Genomic DNA, 5,397 nt, shown 5'->3' on the forward strand with positions numbered 1-5,397 from the left:
TAAATTGGCCCAGTTTTAATAAAATTAATCCTCTTATCATGAAAAAACTCAGTAAATTAGTAAACCTTTGTAAATGAGAGAGGACTCAATTGATATCTCAAAGGTCGGATTTTAATGGAAATACATTAAATGAAGGTTTTTAATATTTATTACAAAAAAATAAATGTGAAATAAATGTATCATTAATGCCTCTTCAATCAACTTAAAAAATAAATGCAAATATAAGTCTCTACAATCAGTTTTTTAAGAAGGAAGTTTTTTTTCCAGAAGAATACCTTATTTCAGAAGTGGAATTGTTGAGCGGACATCGATCATTTACGTATACCAACAGAGCTCTATTTCTTCGAAAATCTTAAGATTTGTCATGACGCATGAATAATGGTTAAAATATCATTTTTAGTAATATATTCAAGTATATTATCAAGTAATTTATAAGTATATTATTATATATGATGTTGGCGATTACCTGTCACTTTCTCTTGGGGTGTTGAAATTACACATTCGAGTAAAGGTATAGCGGAGTAGCCAATGTCACGACGCCAGTAAGAGGCGTCCTGTGGATTCATTTGCAAGTGCATGTTAGCAGGAAAAATTCCACGTAGAACATATCATTCGCCTTGGCCGAGATTCGAGCCCAACACCTACTAGACATCTGAAGCCTTAAAAATCCATCGAGAAGAATGATGCGTTGGTGGCTTTAATGGTAGAGTATTTTATGCGAATTCTGAGTTCCTGTCCAAAATCTGTGTTTGAATCCCTCTCAAACCAAATGAATTTTTTTCTTTGGAGTTTTCGCACACATTGAATTGAAGTTAGTAATAGAAAAAATAGGTAACGATTCCATTAAGTAACAGTTGAGATAATTGTTGCCATTGCTTTTCGGTATAATGCCCAACGTTTCATGGCTTTTGCTGGAAACTAATTCCAGGTAAATTCACCACCAGTAACGGCAACTAAACGTCAGGTATTATCCCGAATTAGTACAGTACCCTCAAAATACAGCGACTACAGCTGGAATTAACCGTGAAAGTTTTAATATCGAAAAACGTGAAGATAACGTAGAATATCATTAAGTTGTATTGCAACATCTAATGCGTAAAATGGAGTAATTCATTTTGTCTGTGGCGTAGGTGGCTTTTGAATTCCTTAGGTCATAATTCTTCGTTTGAATTCCTCACATAGTAACTTTGAGGCAGCCATGAAGGAGATTACTCGGTGGAGAACTCGAATAGCCTTCACTACCAGCATTCGCCGGGAAAGCATCCGATCTTTTTTCATCTAATTCGCCACACGTGCTTGAAAACACACAGAAAAACTGCAGTCATCAAGGCATGTGACGTCAAACCAGAAGGTGAAAATGTTCTTGTGCGATTTATTCTCAATTTTACAGTCGAGCATCATCATTAACTGCTGCTGCCTCCGACGATGCTACGAAGATTTGCTCCAATCAAGCGCGTCGCCGTAAAATTTCACGGTCAAGGACCAAGTAATTTCTTTCGCTCTCCGAAAAGATATAAAACGATTGGAGTCTCTTTTAATGGACGTTGGTTTTTTGCGCGTGTGACGGGCTCTGCAACCGTTTTCCAGCATTCTCTCCGTGCCACAAAAGCCCATCATTTTTGTGCTGAATCGACGTTTTAGCTCCTGCGAGTTACCTCACATATTTTCTGCCTCTGCAGCGAAAAACTCACCTTTTCGTGAATTTCACCGAAGGATTTTATGCATGTATTGCTTTATTTTTTCGGTCAACTAAATCATTTCACGGCAATTTCCCTTCTCGCTTGCCCTTGACATTTTGATGGATTATATAGCGTCATTTATTGTATCATTGTATTAACTGGATATCTAAGTAGAGAATCTCATAACTAGTTCCTTTACCAATTCCTTTCAGGAATAAACATTCGTACATGCAAGAGATCACCATAGTGTTGGTAGTAATGGTAATGATGGGTATACAACTGTTCCATCGCAAAGTTCCATTCCATTGATGAAAGAAAGGAAAAGTAAGTCATTATCAAAGTATTCTACCGATTAAGGTAGGTTTCCGTGGGAGTATGTTGTTCTTAAAACCTCTTTAGTTTCTTTTCTGGCCAGTTTTTACTACCATTTTAAAGATTTCTTAATCATAAAATATGAATTAAATGTCGAAACAGATTTTATTTCATAAAGCCACAAACACACGTAATTAAATATTAGATGTTAAAAGCCGATTAGGATGTGCTCAACTATAAATTTACGTACCGGCATTAACTTTCAGAATGACACTCATTACGTGTCAGATTGACTTTTTTTATGAGCCACATTCTTTTCACTACCCTGTTTCCCTTTTTCCCCATTAGCTTGACATCCTTTTCCCTGACACCGTTTTCCCTTAGCAGCTGCGTAATTGAAAAATGAAGAAACTGGTCCTGATATAATAACTTCGAGATGGAGAAATTTCTTCTTGGTCCAGCTGCACCCATAATATACTCCCTGACTCGAGCGTAACTCGCTACTAGCAGTTTATTCTCTTTCCCATGTCTCTCCGAAGAGCCTGAAAATGTGTTCAAACCCCATAAATGTGATCTAGCCTCTGAAGATTTACGATGTAGATAGGAGAGTAAATTCTACTCGTATACTACCTCAGGATACCCTATCATTAGTTCTAGGACATAAATATTTGCTCCGCGGTCCCCTTCTGAAGGCAGGGGTGGGGTTCTGAGATCCCGATAAGCCACTGTTGGCTTTTCATCTCCGTCCTAGGAGCCTGAGGAGTCGCAGCGGAATTTGATCTCGCGAGTTGCGGGTCTGCAGCCGACCCCGTAATCCGCCTGACTGCCACGACCGGTAAATAGGAAGCGCTCCGAGGAGAACATACTTTAATTTCATTTTTTATTTACAGTAAACCTCGCTTATAACGAATTTCAGGGTACCATTGTTCCATTTCTTTATAGACGGGATTTCGTTATATCGATAATAAAGGATTTTGTCCTATGAGTAACAGGATTGCCGGCTTATATTTCGTATACCGTCTTTATTTAGCCAACAAATCCGTTGAATTTAACCAACGTCCCACCCTTTTATCAAACGGCTGCAAATGGAAGGATTTTAAGATCGACAGCAGAACTACGTGGTGATGATCGCACGAAAGAGCAACTGTTGATAAGGTAAGATAAGGTGAAGTAGCCAAGGTGGCCGTAATTTCTTTATAAAAATGGAAATAATTCTCCAAGGGACCAAATAATATTTCGTAATGATGGGTATTTCGCATCATCCGACCTCGTTGCATGCGGGGAAATTAACATAGGCGATAATAGGAACTTCAAAGGGACCAGGAACTTACCTCGTTTTAGGCGGGATTTCGTTACATTCGTGATCTTAATGAGCGAGCTTCATTGTATTTTATTTTTTATTTATCTCAATTACCCCCGAAAAAAGTGCAATGAGACTACAAGATTTTCTAAGAGCGCCGACGCGACATTTCGGGTTCCGACTCGTTACCCATTCTCACGGCTTTATTATTTGGGTAACGAGTCGGAACCCGAAGCTTCGGCGCTCTTATAAAATATTACCATAGAGTAAGTATATTCTAGAGGGCTCACGGCATAGGAGGAAACCGTACAATAAACGTTTCCTGCAAGTTTCAGCTTAATACTAAGAACAGTCTGCCGGCAAATGGATTAGGAATATAAACTCGGAAAAGTCAAGTTACTAGCCGAAATTCGAGGAAATATGTTTATAAAAATTGTTATAAACAAAATCGAAAAACTGTTGTCTGCACTAAACGTAGCGACCCTTTCTGCTTCAGATAATATTTTTAGACTTGTGGAACGAGCAAATACAAAAAATCTCAAAAAATTGTTCCTCGCCATCTGATTAATTGTTCCAGAACTACACCAAAACTGTATATGATTTTTGTACATGCGGTGAGCCCTCTATATATACTTACTCTATGATATTATCCGCGCGTAATCCCGAGAAAAGTTAAAATATTCCGTTCGCCAAGAAAGGTTAAAATCTTACATAGCACAATAACCTTTACAGCGGGAGTTTCAACAACAACTAAGAAGATGCGATCACACACATCCATGCCCTGAATTGAAGCAACATATTCAGGCGAGATTCGAACCCGCGACCTTTGATAGGCGAAGATTTATACCCGCCACCACCGAGACTAACAAGGGGCCTGCATTTTAATTTACATTTAGCTTTTATTCGCTAAACCAGCGGTTTATCGTGTTGGACTATGGTTAGATATCCTTGGCATAATTGGCTTATTATTTTCAGGATATTTAATGTTTATTTAATTATTTAATAACGGGAATAATTGAATTTCGCAGGTTTCTAGGGTTCGATTGCCATTTTTTTCGGAAGAGATGCCCCTAAAGTATGATAACATAATTAGCTGCATTCTTTGTTTACATCGCCTGAAGCAACCATTAAGATGAGACGTGTTTTTTGAGCTCGGTGATGTTCGTTTGCTGAAATTGAATTGGATCATAGAAAGATTTCTTAGCAAAGAACGGTCAATGAATGAAGTGTTACGAAGTGAGTGGGGTTAACAACGGTCTATAGTTTGTATGCTATGAATGATACGAAAATTTGCGAGAGGTTTAAGAGTTTCCTAGACGGCAATGAAATCGTTGAAGATGACGCCCGAGCACATTAACAACCGATGTAAACGTGGAAAAGGTGAAATAAATGGTTATAAAAATCTAATCTAATTAACATCGGATCTGGACTATCTTGAAGACGAAAAAAATAATATAGATGATAAATTTTAAAAAATTCAGAACACTAACATTCCCGTAAGGTATTTTTTGCATACACCTTCCACTACCCTCCTGCAATTATTTTCGAATTTTTCTTCTTTGTTGCTTTGTAACTTTAAGAGGACGAATCACACTTTAAACCGGTCATATTGCATCCTTTTAGTGACACTTTCAAAATCATGTTATCACTTATAAATTATTAAGTTTATTAATAAGTTCTTCGTAAACATTTGCCTGTAGCCTAGATAAAAAACTTTTGACACAAACAGATTTAACATTCATATTTGGGATACAGGCAAATGCAGATTTGCCTGTATCCCAAATACGAATGTTAAATCTGTTTGTTAAATTTGTTTATGTGTATGTTAAATTTGTTTCTGTGTATGTTAAATTTGTTTATGAATCCCGAAAATTTCAAAATGATGGCAGACCTGGATGGAAAACCTTTGAATGAGGCATACCTCACCAAAAGAGATAGGTCGAATAGAAGTGATGCTTCCCTTTAAACCCGAAGTTATTGCTCAAACGTTGCTTTGAGTCTTCATGAAGGCATATAAAATGATTTTTCGGTCTAACAATGCGAATTCATGGCGAAGGCTCTCTCTACCTCTTCCGCATTATGCTTAATGGATGAATTGGAGCCCTA

The sequence above is a fragment of the Ischnura elegans genome, chromosome 11, assembly GCF_921293095.1.
Source record: "Ischnura elegans chromosome 11, ioIscEleg1.1, whole genome shotgun sequence".
Lineage (NCBI taxonomy): Eukaryota > Metazoa > Arthropoda > Insecta > Odonata > Coenagrionidae > Ischnura > Ischnura elegans.